The sequence below is a fragment of the Pogona vitticeps genome, chromosome 4 (assembly GCF_051106095.1).
Source record: "Pogona vitticeps strain Pit_001003342236 chromosome 4, PviZW2.1, whole genome shotgun sequence".
NCBI classification, from domain to species: Eukaryota; Metazoa; Chordata; class Lepidosauria; order Squamata; family Agamidae; genus Pogona; species Pogona vitticeps.
This window is the reverse complement of record NC_135786.1, coordinates 38,531,651-38,548,056: the sequence shown is the minus strand read 5'-3', so window position 1 is coordinate 38,548,056 and position 16,406 is coordinate 38,531,651. Positions and strand designations below refer to the sequence as shown.

Below are 16,406 nucleotides of genomic sequence, written 5' to 3'. Positions count from 1 at the left end.
TGGGTGATGTAGAAGGAAAACCATAGACCTCTATTCACTTGTTTGAGGGAGTCAACCTCTCATGCTTTGAAAACAGGCTAAAATGTGTATCAATATCATTCTTCTTCCAACCTTTTTCAACTCCCTACCCATTTTTTTCAGAGACAAGGATGAATATTGCCAAGTTGATGGCTACCTAGTAATGGACCACATGCCCCCAGCCTGTGTTTACTTCATTGCCATGACCCAACCAAATGTTTAGTGGAAATAGTCAGATTTTATTTTAAACTATTGAAATGTAACATGGGTGTTTATATGTCTTGTAAAGAGAGATCTCCATCTAGGTTCCCCAGTGAGCCCATCTCAGGGTCGACACTTAGCTATTGGGTAGAAGTATCTCATTGCAACTTCCCTATCTGGGGAGTAACTGTACATGCTGATAATGTGGTTACTGACACAACTATATATTTAAGACATGCTTTACACCATGACAGGTCCAAGGGAAAAGGATATGTTCTTTCCCCCATTATTTATGAGATTAACTCAACTCTGCTCTCTCTTGTGACACAATACCACCATGCATATCACACCACCATGTTCCCTAAATTCAAGTCATCTCTTGACCATTTGGTTCATTCTCCTCTCATGTAAAGATATGCCCCAAGCATGTTGAAAGATGGAATCAGTACCAAGAACTATGTTAGATGATCTTGAAAAAATAACTACTGAGTACCATGGTTCATTTCCCTTTTGGCAATTGAAATAATTATATCCATTTTTCAATAGCTTCTTTGATATTCCAAACTCAGTCACTCTCACTGAGAGGTATTATGTGCTCAATGCCAATGGGATGGTAATAAAGACATTGTAAAAACTCATTTATTCAGCCTGATGAACATCAGTAGAAAGAAGAGCCCTGAGCAATTTTCTTCCACAATGCTTGAGAAAATGCTGTGGAAAGATCACCAGGGACCACCTGAGGCTGCTAGAGGAAAATGGTCAAAAACAGACACCTTTTTAGCAGAGATGCCATTGGATCCCATCATCAGAGGTAACCTCCTTGGCTTGATCAAATGTTACCCGTTTATAGAATGCCATTGTGCAGGCATCAGCGTACAACACCAAAGCACCAGATTGGACACTCACAAAGAAAGCATAACAACTGTAACTCTCTCTGTCATCCTTGGTGTTTGCCATTTACCCCACTGTCCCAAAGAGATGGAACTGAATGGGAGGGTACGGGTCTTGGTGGTGGTACATTTTAATACTCTTATACCAAAACAAGAAAGATACAGTGCAACTATGGGGACAGCAGAGTAGTCATCCATCCACAATAGCTTCTTCAGAGGACACTGAAAGGGGACGGAACTTTTCATACAACAGTTATGCTAGGGTTGGACTGGAGCCTTAATACAAGCTCCTTTGAGATACCTCAAAATGAAGGTGAAGGATTTTCTGGTGCTGAAGTACCTTCACACTTTTGCAAAGAATTTCTGAGTGTGACAAAATCCAGAGAGGGAAGGAATTCCAATGCTCTCTTGTCACTGATAGCTTGTTTCTCCCACTGTTGTGGTACATTCCACTATTAAGTCAATGGCCACACTGGGATGATTAGCCTGGGACCCTGGGAAGGACCTAGTGATACCCGGGTCTGCACTTTCAGAGTGCAAAGCAGCCTGGCACCTATATAGATGAGGTCATCTAGGTCTGGAGCAAATGACAGTAAGCTGGCTGAGACTATATGTGTGTTCCAAAAGGAGACTGCAGCAAGAAGGGTGAGCTGGGCCTTATCAGGATCAGACAGAGCTAATGACTCAAGCACTGGAAAAATCATTATCTCCCATCTCATCTTGTAAGCACTCCAGAGCTATAATAGACAGGGAGCTTGGAAAGTGACTTGTCCTGTATGCCAGCCAGCCAGCCAGTTAGCGAGCAAAGAATCAGCAGACTCATCCCCAGCGATCTCATTCTGCAGTCCACTTCCAAGAGTTAGTCAAGGACTGCATGTTTTGCAAAACAAGAGATAGAAATCATCCAGCAGCTCAGACTTCCTGCTTCCCCATTCCCTTATAAATAAAGTGAATTGAACTGAAAAATGACATTATTTCATACAGTCTTCTGCACACAGGTATATATATGCAGAAACATTTTCTATAGATAGAAGCATGCATGCAGTGAGCTGGTTACCATTTCTGTAACTGCTCGTTTACTTTCTTCAGCAGTTGCCATCATGGAGACAAAGGCTCTCTCTCTCTCTCTCTCTCTCTCTCTCTGTCTCAAAATATCCCATCCAATACACACTACTCCACATAGCTGTCTATCTCTGTATACAGATTCAGTTGCATGGTCTATATCTCTGCAACAGGACAACAATGAAGAATAATGTTTATATTAGAAGTTACCTAAAGCAAGTTTCACTTAGTTGTCACAATAACCCATTTCTCTCATCATATATTTTATCTCCTTTGACTCCTTTTGCTTGCATGACATACGACTGGGCATATTTGAACTCTGACGCATCTGGTATTTGGTGCAGTGGATTTCACTCTGCCCAGTACAATCTGTTCTTCTCTTTGGGGAGCCATCATACTCTGCTGAACAGTGGCAGAGAGGGCTGAATCAGCATATCTTCTGAACAATGCAAAGGGAGTTTCCTGAGACACACACACACACACACAGAGAGAGATATATGCAGACAAGCAAGCATAGGAAATATGAAGGTGCCACAGCCCAATAGACTATGAAAGTTTTTAATAACAAACCACATGTAATGGATCTAATCCACTTCAAAGGAGAGTTTTTGTCCCTTCTTAAATTTCACATGCATTCAATCTCAAATCTGAAGCTTGGATCCATTCAACCTGCAGTACATATGTCAGGAAAGTTAGTGAAATACTCTCCGCACAGAAGCCAGCTGCATATTCAGTGCAGACATCAGGATTGGAGCACAGTGGCAGGATTGAGAGCTGAACTGTTGCAGATCAGGTGAGCAGAGCCCTATTGTGTGCCTCAGTTCACACATGCAGCATTTCCATGCTTCTGAAACGCCGTTGGATAGAATCTGTGCTATCCAGTGTAAACCAGCAACATTTTCTTGTCTGACCTGTACCTGTCAGTACTATAATCTTTGATGGCTGTGCATATCTGTATGCATGATAGAGTAGGCACGCTTCTGCCACATCTTCAGTTTGCACACCAGGTACGATTCTTCTCTGTATTGACCCTAACAAAACCAGTGTAACATAGTCTCTCTCTCTCTCTCTCTCTCTCTCTCTCTCCGCTTTGCTGCTTAAACGTGCTACAGCAAAACCGACTTCCTTTACGCTCTACACCAATCAGAAGTGACCCACTGACCGACGTTACTTGGCCGGTCTGGGTCACAAGCAAAGGCGCTTTCGCACCTTCCAGGAGCTGTCCATCCAAAGCGAACCGAGCTGAGCGGCCGCTCAGCACCACGGACAGCGAAGTCGCTCCCCCGCCGCAGGAACCCTTCGGAGTGACCGGGGCACCTACTCTGTCCCCTCCGAGCGCTGCGCTCGCCGCAAGGAACTGAGCCAAAGCCATTCGAGGCGAGGCGTTTGTTTCTGCCGTCGTGGGGACGTTCCCCCCCCCGTCCCCCGACCTTGCTTGCCCCGTCCTCTCCTTTTGTCCCGAAGCCCCGCTGTTCCTTGACGCCCCCCCCATCCGAGAAGGGGAGGAGCGGGTAGCTCGGGTTTCCCCTCCACCCGAACGTGTGCAAGCTTCACGGAGCAAAGAAAGAGAAGGAAAGTGAAACTTACGGCTTGCTCGACGAGGGGCTGCGCGCTTGCCGAGGCGCGCGCGGGAGCACACGGGGAGCGCAGGGGGCTGAGGAAGACTTCCAGGCGGCCGGTCAGCCCCGCCGAATGCTGCAGTTGCTCTCCCTTTCGCCCCCGCCCCTCCAGGGCTCCCGTCCGCCGCTGTCTCCTGCAGAGCTCCCACCTCATTGGTTGGCGGCTCCACCGAAGGAGGCTTCTGCATTCATTGCGAAAGGGGCTCGCTCGCTTCTTCTCTCCCTCCCTCCCTCCCTCCCTCTCCTTGGTGCAGCTCCTTCGCCAAGCCCAGAGGGTGCGCTTAGCCCCTCCCCGCCATCCCAACTCCTTTCCAAGGGCCCGCATCGCGACTTGCTGAGCTTTGCAGTCTGAGCCAGGCGAGCAGGCGCGCCGGCGGCCGCGAAGCCTGCCTGGTGGTCCCCGGCGAAGCGGGCGCGATGTCAGCTGCAGTGGTGGGTCGGTGGGGAAACTCTCTGTATGCATGATGGGTCTCTCGTGTGTGTGTGTGTGTGTGTGTGTGTGTGTGTGTGTGTGTGTGTGTGAGTGAGAGAGAGAGAGCGAGAGAGAGAGAGAGAGAGAGCGCTTCCTAGTTAGAAGCGAAAACAGCAAGGAGGGAAAAATTGGATTTGCTATTCGCAGTGACACGCACTGGGGGTCTAGGGAGCTCGCAGTACTGCTCAGACCTCACGGGCAGCTGCGGCGGATGGTCTTCTGTGCGCTTCCACTTATAAATTAAGGTGGGCGCAACCTAGCATGGATATCATCGACGATCTGTTCAAGGTCAGAGCAGGAGACTGTAATTATTAACCGGCTCCCGGTGGCAGAACACGCCACGATTCTTCACCGTAACAGAGAGTCGAGGTGCCGGTAAATCTTCAGGAGCAAATCTTTAACACTTCCCTTGCGAGCACCAGCGAATGTTACCTGAACCGGTTACTAAGACTCTGGACACAATTCAGCCAGCTACTTTTGGACATATTCAAGGACTTCCATAAGCCCATGAGGACTTAGCACAAAGCGTATCAATGCTTTAGGAACTCCTCTGGGTAGCAAAAGGTTTGCCCTGTCGCATACAGTGACAGAAATGCATAACCTTGATAGCCATGGATTTATATGCCTAGTTTTTTGGGGTCAAGTTTTGTGGAGCAAGTCCAGGATGGTGGTATGCAACTATTTTTCATTCCAAATATTGGGCATTGGGTGAAATGTAGTGGACTGGAGGGAAGGAGGGGAAGGTGGATCTGCCCTTCCATTTCAGCAGGTTTTAGAGCCGTACAATAATTTTTTGGCAAAACATAACACCTAGAAAATCAAAACAACTGCATGCTATAAAAGAAAAACAGAAAAACAAAATGCAATTGCCCAAATATGAAAAATCAAATTCAGCAACAATCCAGATCTTATGTATCTAGTTACCCTGTTTTCCCTTCCATGATCCACCTAGGGATTATGTGAAGGCTGACTTCTCTAGACTTACCCTTATGAGAAACTGTGCAAAGCAGTTGGGGATCAGGAATGAGATTCAGCATCCGGTGTTGGAAACTCTCAGAAATCCTGGCCAGCACAGCTAGTGGTGAAGGCTTATGGGACTTTTAATACAAGAACATCTGGGGACTCAAGGTCGAGAACCGCTGAATTAGATTAATGTTGACATCCCTTCCAACTCTACCAATTACCAGATCATCACAATAAAGCTTTACTTCTTGTCCATCACACTAAAAGACAAGGTGGACAACAAGCACAAAGGAGGAAAAGGACAACATCCTCAAAATGGATTCTGCTTCTGCTTGGAATGCCGTTGTAGCTGCCAGGTTTTGTTCATTTCATGCTATCATTATCCCTGCAGGAACAATGCTTCCTCTTCAGCCTGAATCAGGCTCCTTAGGAGTCCCTAATCCTGGAGTGAAGACATGAAGCCTTCCCTACATGGTTGAGCTACAGCCCCCTTCCAATCTGACCATTGCTCATGCTGACAGGAGCTGGAGTGCAATAATACTTACCTTTGTCACAGCTGTCCCACTGGGCATGATTTTTCCAACAGCACATCTATTGTGTGGTCAGTTCCTTCTCTAGTTTCTGCCTCTCTGGAGTTAATGATTGTCCTCAGTTACCTGAAACTGCAGCATCTAGTCTTTTCCTTTTCTCATGCCTGCAGCTGCTCTTTCTAATCAGAAATCTCTTTCTCCTCCACATTTCACTGGAATGCCCTTCATGCTTTCAAATGCTTGAGCATTGCAACAAACCTCCGAAGACTGAAATAGAGAGAATGAGAGCAGTAAAAGCCCTGGTGAACTTTAATGAGAAGAATTCCCAGATCTAAGGCTGTAATCCTGAGAGTTGCTTGCTTACCTGAGAGTAATTATCCCTGAAATCAATAGGGCTTCCTTCTATGCTTTCAAATCTGATGTGTAGGCTTAGAAACAGTCCTTAACCATGGGGAATTTTTTGTATCTTTTCATTATTTTATCACCACCTATAGAATCCTAGTAATTAGATGGTAACACAGCAGTGGTTCCAAAGAAAATTGGATTTTAACCAGCAGGAGCATAAAACTGTGTTGACCATCAGTTGCTATTTCTTCTCCTCTTTGTTTTCCTTACTATCCCTCTTTCATCATCATTCGTGTTTCTTTCTCATTTTTTGTCTTCTCTCTCTTTTTCACTCATTTAGATTTGCCTGCTTAATTTAATTCTCTCTCTCTCTCTCTCTCTCTCTCTCTCTCTCTCTCTCTCTCTCTCTCTGTGTGTGTGTGTGTGTGTGTGTGTGTGTGTGTGTGTGTGTCTGTGTGCAGGAAAGACTGTTTTTAAAAAACCATAGTTTTTAATTGGTGAAACTTTTATGGTGGATTTGAAATGTCTAGGGCTGTGTGTACAGGAGAGGAGGAGACTGAGGAATTAAGCTTGTATACGTGTCTGTTGCTCAACATTAATTTTATTGATTGACAGGTGTAAAGCAAAATTAATAACATGGACATTCAATATATCAATATACATTTTGGCAGTAAAGTGAAAATTAAATAAATTAAATATATAACAAAATGCTATCCTTTCTGACACTCATACTCTGTTGCCTGAATTAACTATCTCCCTCTACCTAATAATGGGGCTGGCCCTGGAAATGGTGTGTGTGGTTGCAAATGAGAAATAAATTTTGTTCAATGATGATGAGATTGCAAAGTGTGCTTTATGACAGTTCAAATCTGCTAAAATGTATCAATAAAATAATTTCTCTCTAAGATATTTTTCAGGATTTGGGGATCAAATCCTACTGCTTGAAACAGGGACACTCAAGGTGTGTGCCAACAATATGCATAGCCATTGTGGGTGTCTTTCCCAAATGACTTCAACTTACTAAAAGCTTAAATCAAAGATATCCAGAAGGAATGAACAATTATAGCAACACAGAAAGAGGAAAGGCAGATGATGTTTGAAATTCCAATTAATGTTGCTTAATAAAGAACCCCGGTATTTTTAATCATTCCAGCACATAAATATCCTAGCACTGTCAATCTATTCAAATGAGGATACATTTTGCTCCACTTCTGAACATCCAAAGGCTTATTAAAATAGGAACCAGAAAAAAATATATCCTTGTATGGTGCTATATGGCAATCTGTGTTGAATATCAAATGAGACGCTTCAGTGATATTGGTTTCCTAACAAGGTCTGTGCAGTATTCCAAGCAAGTATTATGACTGACAACTGAGTGCAGCAGACTTGGCAAGGGCAACTGAAAAAGTGCCCTGTACTGTCCTCCTTACCCAGTCCCTGCAAAGGAAAGCGACATTGTGATATGTTTCACATTTTATTGTTTCTCAGCTTTATACTTCCTCATCTGAACTTGCCCTTCACACTTCCAGCTACCATTGGGATGAGCTGGAAGGAGCAGGTCACTGCAGACTTTTGATGGAAAGAGACAACCTCCACAAGAGAGGACAAATATATATTCCCATTACAAAGAACACATGGCACATAATACACCCATCATATGTCTGATGAAGTGGACTTGTCCATGAAAGCTCACATTAAAAATATAAAAGTTAGTCTTTAAACTGCCACCATGTTTTTGTCCCCCCCCTCTCTCTCTTTGTTTTGTTTTGTTTTCACCTATATTATCCCCAATCATTCATAAAGTATGATGTAGGATAGCATGGCATTTCTTAGGTATCCCATCAAACGGAGCCTGAAATGGTTTTGAGCCCTCAGGTCGGCTTTCAAAATGGCAGCTACTGCCACCATCGCATGTGCCAGATTGCCAAAAAAGCCACTGCCAATTTCCTGGCAACAAAAGGCTCCCATTGCCTGTGGAGAGCATCTTACTCTAGCATGTGAGCCCTGCTTAACGTAGGTGCCAAGGCAATTTGTGGAGCACAGGTAGCACTGCACCTTTCTGTTGAATTTTTTTCAGCTTATTCCCTACCCAGTGCCAAGAACGATTCACCCAAACAAGAAGGAAGTGGATTCATTTCAATAATGGGTTCGTTTGAGGGAATGGAAATTTATAGCTTGTGGTTCTCAGGGAGACAAGGAGCAAAGTGGTCAATCATGGCTGGGAGTGATTCCTGCCAGCAGTGCTCGTAGAATGTCTGGAAGACGAGCCCCCGGGCAGCAAGGGATCGTCTTCTTCAGCCTCCTCCAGTTAAGTGGTTTCTACCTGCTCTCAGCCCTTGGTAGAAGATGGGCTATTAAACAACAGAAACATTGTCTCCAGAGCTGGAGTTCTGAGAAGGAGGGGGGAGCAAAAGAGAAGAGGAAATTTGAGCTTTATGATCCATAGGAACAGATCCAAAATACATGCATGCTAATCAGTCTCAAAAGGACTGTACCACCAAAGAGCTTAGAAAAGTTGCTTTTTTTGGACTAAAGCTCCCAGAATCCCCCATCCTGAAAGAGTGTATTCTGGGAGTTGTAGTCAAAAAGGCACATGTGTAGTTTTCTTCCACATAGGCTCCACCTCTCGAATGACTGACAGCTCTTAGGCCACATTCATTCCATTTGACTGAGACAATGAGGACACGCTCTCTTCTTACTGCCGATTATTGAAACCACGAACATGCTGCCAACAGATAAACATTTCCAAAGGCTGAACTAGCTCTAAAATATGGTACTTCCTGACTTTTCATTGAAGAGGCATCTCAGGTTTAGAGACTTATGTAAAGCTATACATGTGGGCTTCCCTCCCCAACCCCCATGAGCAGTACTGTGTACATCACTGGTTCTTAACCTTTGTTACTCAGATGTTTTTGGACTGCAACTCCCAGAAGCCTTCACCATCAGCTCTGCTGGCTGGGGTTTGGGGGAATTGCAGTTCAAAAACACCTGAGTAACAAAGGTTAAGAACCACTGGTGTACATAACACCGGGGGAGCTATGGCTGAAAGGAGTTTAACTTTTCACAGAAGAGGGTGGGAAGTCTCCAAAATCAAGCATGAAAGCTTGAGATCATACCTGTTCTGCAATCCCAAATGGTAAAAAACAAATCGACCAATTGCATTGGTTAGTACCTGTTCAGAATGTACATGCAAGGAGCTGCATCTAGGGAAGCTGCCAGGATCACGCTCAAGGCAGACCTCCACCTTGTCATAAAGTCATGACAGATTCTACAATTGGGGTTTTGTGTGTGTAAATATTGAATAAGATACTGGCCTTCAGTTTGGGCTTTTCAGTTTACAAAAAGACATGTAAAAGAGAATGTGATAGAGGTCTATTATGAAGAACATTTATCTTAAGAATTTGTAAGGATGTGTATTGTAGGTTGGGGAAAGTGTTTTATTCAATACTGTACTGGTGTGGCAGAGACAGCCTAAAAGACAGTCTGCAGAATCAAAGATGGTATGTGCTATATAGGAAACACATAAATGACCATAACATGAGTAATCCAAATTGGTAATCCTTTGAACTTTATTTCCTAGGGAGCTCCCTTTGATCCTTCCTTCAGGAAAGGGTCTAAGTATTTTTATTGTCTTTAACATACCTTTGCCAAATATATAGGGAAGGAATGTGGTCTTATGCCTTTCAGTAAATGGTGGTCTTCCCACAGTTTCTTGGGGACATTACACTGGCTATCTTTATATAATTACCAAATCCTAATACACATATATGGTTATATTTCAAAGTTGCAATGAGGGAGCTCTCCACACTTTAACATTACATACATTTTTTGAAGAAGTAACCATGTTAGTTTGTGCAAGCATACCAGACTAAATAAATAAACGTGCCAGAAACATTGTGGCACCTTAAAGACTACTAACTGCTATATTTTTATGCAAGCTTTCATGGATCAAATCCACTTTCTCAAACATGCCTAAAGCCAGACTTTCTGGCAGATATGTCTAACAATTAGAAATGGGACTTGTTCGTTTTTCAGCTGAACAGGGGTTTGATGCTTCGGAGCCCCAACTTCTCCAGCACTACCTGAGGAGGCACTGCCTGGAGGAGGCAGGGTAGAGAAGCTGGGGTTCTGCCACTGAGTGAGTGCCTGCTGATGTTGCCACCTGTTTGGCCATGAAAGAAGCTGGCATGAATTGCTGAACTGGTGGTTTGTGCCCATGTGTACTCAGAGTGTCTGAGGAAGTGGCCTTGATAAATGAAAGCTCACATTAAAAAATAGCAATCTTTATGTATGATGCCGATCATGTGAATCAGGATGTGTTTCTTCTTCTTTCATAATATTGTACTAGAACTCAGGACCACCCACAGAAGCTGAATGGGAGATGTGGATCAAAGGAGGTTCTTCTTCACACAGTATATAGTCAAACTATTGAATCTGGTACCACTAAGTGTAGTAGTGACGGTAAGTGATTTGTATAGTTTTAAAAGGGGCTTGGACACAATCATGGAGGATGGCACTCCTGGTCATGACAGATATAGATCTCCACCGCTATCACCGGTAGTAGTCTCACAGCTCCAGTTGCCAGGGAACACAAGATAGAGGGTGCTTTTTCTTGAGGCCACAAGGAGAAAGGTATACTAAGAAGGCTATCCATCATCTTGGCTGCCAGGCCCAGTCAAGGACAGGTGCAGAGGAGGCAATCCATTCTGTCACTGTCTGTGGGGCAACATGTATGATCAATGGAGAAGATCACTGGGGAAAGTCAACTGAGAAAGTCAGATCTTCACATCCCAGTCAAAGTCTCCCTCCACGGCAGGGAAGGGCTGTTTTCTCTGAAGAAGGAAAGCTGCAGGCAGCAATGTATAACTGTTACCACAAATGGCTTGAAGAACAAAGCTTGCTGTGCAGTTGAAATGATCTCTCAGAAGCATGTAACACAAAAGGCAATAGTATGACTTAGAAAGGAATTAAACAGGGAGGGGGAGGGCAAGGAACTGAACTAATGTGTTAAAGGCAAACTTTTAGGACCTGAAAAGGACAGTACAATATTTTGTGGAATACTGACTAATTCTGCTTATTAACTGAGAGTCAGTGTGGTTTACAGGATAGAATAAGATACAGGAGAACTGCATTTAAATTTCCGCTCGCCTATGGAAACTCACTGAGGTTTGGCAATGGTAAATCAGTCCTTAAATATCTCATATACCACAAGAATGCTATAAGGATTGCCATAAGTGAGTAGTGGTTTGAGGGCACATAAAAGCAACATTGGTCAGAATCCTGCTGGGGTTTATGTAGGGCTCTCATAAGTGGCAGTGGCTAATCATGGCTAACTGACAGGTTGCCAGGGCATAACTGAGGTGCACCCCAGCATTTGAGTTATGCCCCAGCCATAGCAATTTACCAAACCTTATGTGAACAGCAACAAGATTGTTGGCATAGATCAGTCTTCACCCAGGCTTGTCACTTTTAAAATACCCTTCCTTTGGAAGGCTTGCCTTCAGCCATAAACACGTGAGACCAAGCAGTTTTCAAATGAAATGTATATATTCTTTATTACAATATATGTAAAGTAAGCAGAGTTGAACAGAAGCTCTTATTGACCTACAGCTCATGGCTAAAATACAACCTCCCTCTCCCAGATACAAATTAACTTCTCCTCTCTCTCTAGCTCTTCTTGGCTCCACCTCCAACAGGCCATCCTGGATTGGCTCACCTTCTCCATTCTCCCAGCCAATCATCATATTTCTTCTGTTGCCAGGCCAAATTGTCTGGGGTTCAGTTGGTCTACTGAGGATGACTGATAGAAGAGATGTAGAAGTTTGCACACTACATAGTCAATCCAGATGCAGATAGATATTGAGAGGATAGCTGAGGAAGCCTCTTGGACAGAAACAAAGAAAAAAGAGTAGTGCATCCTCAAAGAAGAGGGTATAATAAGAGTGTCTCACTTCTATAACATTTTTCACTGGTAAAACTGTGAGGAGATTATTTCTGTGTTTTCTGAGCCAGTTGTGCAAGGGGTGATGGTCAATGTGCAACTCCAAGTTCTCCACATTATCCATTCTTATGGGTTTTACCTTCACACTAAACTTAGGCAGGTCAACTCTTCAGGCAGAGCACTACTCGGTTACATATAAAAGTGTCCCGTTATTGGAAGATTATACGCTGTAAAATGAGGCACATGGCCTCCATAGTTTCAGAGCTCATTTCCACCCCACTGAACTGGAGGAAGCAGACCCACATGGATAGTTCCAGACAAACAAAAAGAAACAAGTCTCCCAACAATATATAGACACTTTTAAAGAACTGGTAGCCCCCATAATGTTGATGGTCACCAGACACCCAACTTTTTTTAAAAAGCAAATTAGTCAAATTGATGGAGAATAATGCTATGTATATACAGGGACATGGTGGCGCTGCGGGCTAAACCGCAGAAACCTGTGCTGCAGGGTCAGAAGACCAGCAGTTGTAAGATCGAATCCACATGACAGAGTGAGCTCCCGTTGCTTTGTCCCAGCTCCTTGACAACCTAGCAGTTCGAAAGCATGAAAATGCGAGTAGATAAATAGGTACCACCTCGGTGGGAAGGTAATCAGTGTTCCATGTATACCCACACTGGCCACGTGACAATGGAAACTGTCTTCGGACAAATGCTGGCTCTACGGCTTGGAAATGGGGATGAGCACCGTCCCCTAGAGTCGAACACGACTGACTAAATGTCAAGGGGAACCTTTACCTTTACCTTATATCATCATTACTCATCGTTACAGCTAAAAGGAAAACATGTTAAGTTTCTCAATGCAGTTTTTTTAATTACCTGAACTATTATAGAATTTGCATTAATTTTTATTAATTTAGATGCTTAATTCTTTCAATATTCATCTTCCCTCATTCCTGCCTCTTCAGATGGGTTGGGTCACAACTGCCACAAGCATCAGCCAACATGAGCCTGAAGAAGATGGGAGTTCTTGTGTAACATATCTGGGGGGCACCACCAGGCCACTGGAGGATATTATTACCACAGAGCTAACAAAGGTCAAAAGCTGCAGTTCGCCAGCTAACAAGGAATTGTTGCACAAAGCTTTGCTTTTATACTGATATCTCCAAACTTTATATTGCAGGACAAGACCTGCCAAAAGTGCTTTGAGATATTGCATCTTTTCTAATTAATCATGATATGCCATCAAGCAGATTCTAAATTATGGAGACCCTTTCCGGGGTTTCCTAGGTATAAAATACTCAGAAGTGGTTTACTAGTCCTTTCTCTGGTAGTATTCTGGGACTGCACAACTTTGCCCAAGGCTACACAGGCTGGCTCTTCTCCAACGCACTGAGCCATCCAGCCAGCTTTTCTACTTTACTATTTCTATTGAAATGGGGCCAGATGTAACAGTGTTTTCTAATTTCTCTCCTTTGCTCATGTAGACCCTGAATCACTGCCATGGGCTTCCCTGGCAATAGCATTATTAATTGGTGACTCATACCAGGACCTGGTCAACATTACCAAATCTGCAGTAGCAACATGGAGTCTGGCAAAGACTATGTTGTTTCAGACCAAGCTTCTGAAAGTTCTGATGCATTTATATCTGATTCCCACTGTGGCAGAAAGTCCTGTTGATGAAGTAGTCCCCATACTGATATTGAAAGAGCTCCATAATTGCCTTTATGATCACAAATGAGTTTGACTCATTGAATGCAATGTAAGGAGATCTCACCACTGAAAAATAATTGATCTTGGCTAGTTCACTGGTCAAGGGACGTGGTGGCGCTGTGGGCTACACCGCAGAAGCCTGTGCTGCAGGGTCAGAAGACCAAGCAGTCGTAAGATCGAATCTACATGACGGAGTGAGCGCCCGTCGCTTGTCCCAGCTCCCGCCAACCTAGCGGTTCGAAAGCATGCAAATGCAAGTAGATCAATAGAGACCACCTTGGTGGGAAGGTAACAGCGTTCCGTGTCTAAGTCGCACTGGCCATGTGACCACGGAAGATTGTCTTTGGTCAAAACGCTGGCTCTATGGCTTGGAAACGGGGATGAGCACCGCCCCCTAGAGTCGAACACGACTGGACAAAAATTGTCAAGGGGAACCTTTACCTTTACCTTTTACCTTAGTTCACTGGCAGGAGCAAGCTTCCCCCATCTTCTTTTTCCCCCTCCTGTGCTGAACTTAGAAGATGCAGCCTTGCTTTCATTTAATGTTCCTATTTCTTATTAAGGCCTGCCCTACTGTACGGCTGTTTGAGGCATCATTGTGATAAAAAGCAGCAAATGGCTAATGGTCTTTTAATTTTTATTATGTATTTTTATTTCAGAAAGGGGGGCAGAGATTTTCTGGCTTAGGTACCCAAATATCTTGGCCACCTTTAAGTATCATGTACCTTGGACTTTACATGGTGCTGACTTCCATTTGTCACTTTACCTCTGGCAGCAAAATATCTTGAGTTAGGTCTTGAACTGATTTGTTGCAACTGAAAATATTTTCTTCCTAAGAGTTTATCAGAATATTGATATCCCTGCACCTCTGCTCCAATGGAAATTCTCTGAATATTTGATCTGATTTTGAATTGTCCGACATTATTGTTGTTGTTTTGACATATATACCACCTGATAGTGCTAGAACATTTTCTGGATGGCTTACAACATGATTATGCAAGAAACATTTTGTCCACTCACCAAATACTCATTTTACCAATGCTGGAAGAATGGAAGGCTGTGTCAGCCTTGAGCTGGCTACTGTGTCAGCCTTGAACTGAAACCCGGCAGTTATTTGCCTGATAGGTTGAGGTGGCACTGATTTCACATATATTTTCCTGGCAAAAGATTAAATTGTAGCCTTCATGTATCTACACATGTATTTCATTACTGTAGTTTGATTAACCAGTGTGGTGTAATGGATGGAGCGAGTAGGATTTAGAAAACCTGGGTTTGAAACCCTGCTTAGCCATGGAAACTCATGGGGGCAGGGGGTTGGAATTGATAAAGTTGCTCTTTAAATATCTCACGTATCTTGAAAGCCCTATGAGGGTTGCTATAAGTCACTTCTGACTTGATGGTGCTAAACAAACACACTTTCCTTAGAAAGCATCCCCATATGTCACAAACCTTCCTCTGAAACATCCATAATGAAGCTGAACTGACTGTTAGAAAAGCTAGGCATCACTAAACCATCCAGATAAAAACACTGTGGACTCTTCCACAGTCCACTTCCATAAGGACATACAATTCACTCCGTTGTTGTTGTTGTTGTTGTTGTTGTTGTTGTTGTTGTTGTTGTTGTTGTTGTTGTTGTTGTTGTTGTTGTTGTTGTTGTTGTTGTTGTTGTTGTTGTTGTTGTTGTTGTTGTGTGCCATCAAGTCACAGTGACCCTACAAATGAGCTGCCTTGCACCTTTTCCTGCTGCCTTCAGCTTTTCACAGCATTATTGTCTTTTACAGAGAATCTTGATTTTTTAATGATGTGCCCAAAGTAGGACAGTCTTAGCTTCAAAATTTTTGCTTCCAGAGATAATCCAGGCCTGATTTGATCTAGGACTTACCTGTTCATAGTGTAGACTTTTACCCCCCCCCCCAATAAATAAATGGATGGATGGATGGATGGATGGATGGATGGATGGATGGATGGATGGATGGATGGATGGATGGATGGATGGATAGATAGATAGATAGATAGATAGATAGATAGATAGATAGATAGATAGATAGATAGATAGATAGATAGATAGATAGATAGATAGATAGATAGATAGATATCCCATCAATATAGCAAGGAAAGATAGAACCATCAACTAGTATTGCCAAGTAATTGTTGGGAGGGGGGGTCTCATGTACAAATAAGGTGCCATTTTTGTTTTTGGAAGAAAAATAATATTAATTAGGGTTGCCAGGTTTTCCTGGCAGAGTTTTGTGTGCTTAACAAATGTAATGAGCAAGTGAAACATCCCCATTACCTTCTATTACCATGCCAGGAATCACCTCATCTGCTGAGTTTCATGAGCACTTGAACAAGTTATGAAGAGTGGTCCTGCTAGTTATTCTTCAAAATGGCTAGCTCCCTGCAATTTAGATTGACAACACAAGAGAAACATCATAGGTTATGGCTGCCCTCTTTTTCACTGCACCCTCTGATTCCTCTACCTCTACGCAGACAATAAACAGATGAGGCTTGCTCTATCAAATATTTTTAGGCCAGGAAATGCATCAGCTGCTGTGTAACTCTGTGTGAGGCTTCTAGAGGAGATTTGAGGTGCCACAACATGAAGTTTCCTGCGAGCATCATAGAGACATGGCTCTCCAATGAAATGTGTTC

General features: G+C 43.4%; 1 protein-coding gene across 4 annotated transcripts in view; it reads right to left on the bottom strand.

Moving 5' to 3' along the window:
* The window catches only part of SYT2 (synaptotagmin 2), a 184,130-nt gene extending 180,274 nt beyond the window's left edge, over nt 1-3,856 (bottom strand). For all 4 annotated transcript variants that reach the window (XM_020782564.3, XM_020782567.3, XM_078393334.1 and 1 more), the window contains exon 1: nt 3,759-3,856. The gene's annotated coding sequence lies outside the window, so the exon portion shown is untranslated. The remainder of the gene's footprint in view (nt 1-3,758) is intronic.
* Between the last annotated feature and the right edge of the window lie 12,550 nt (nt 3,857-16,406).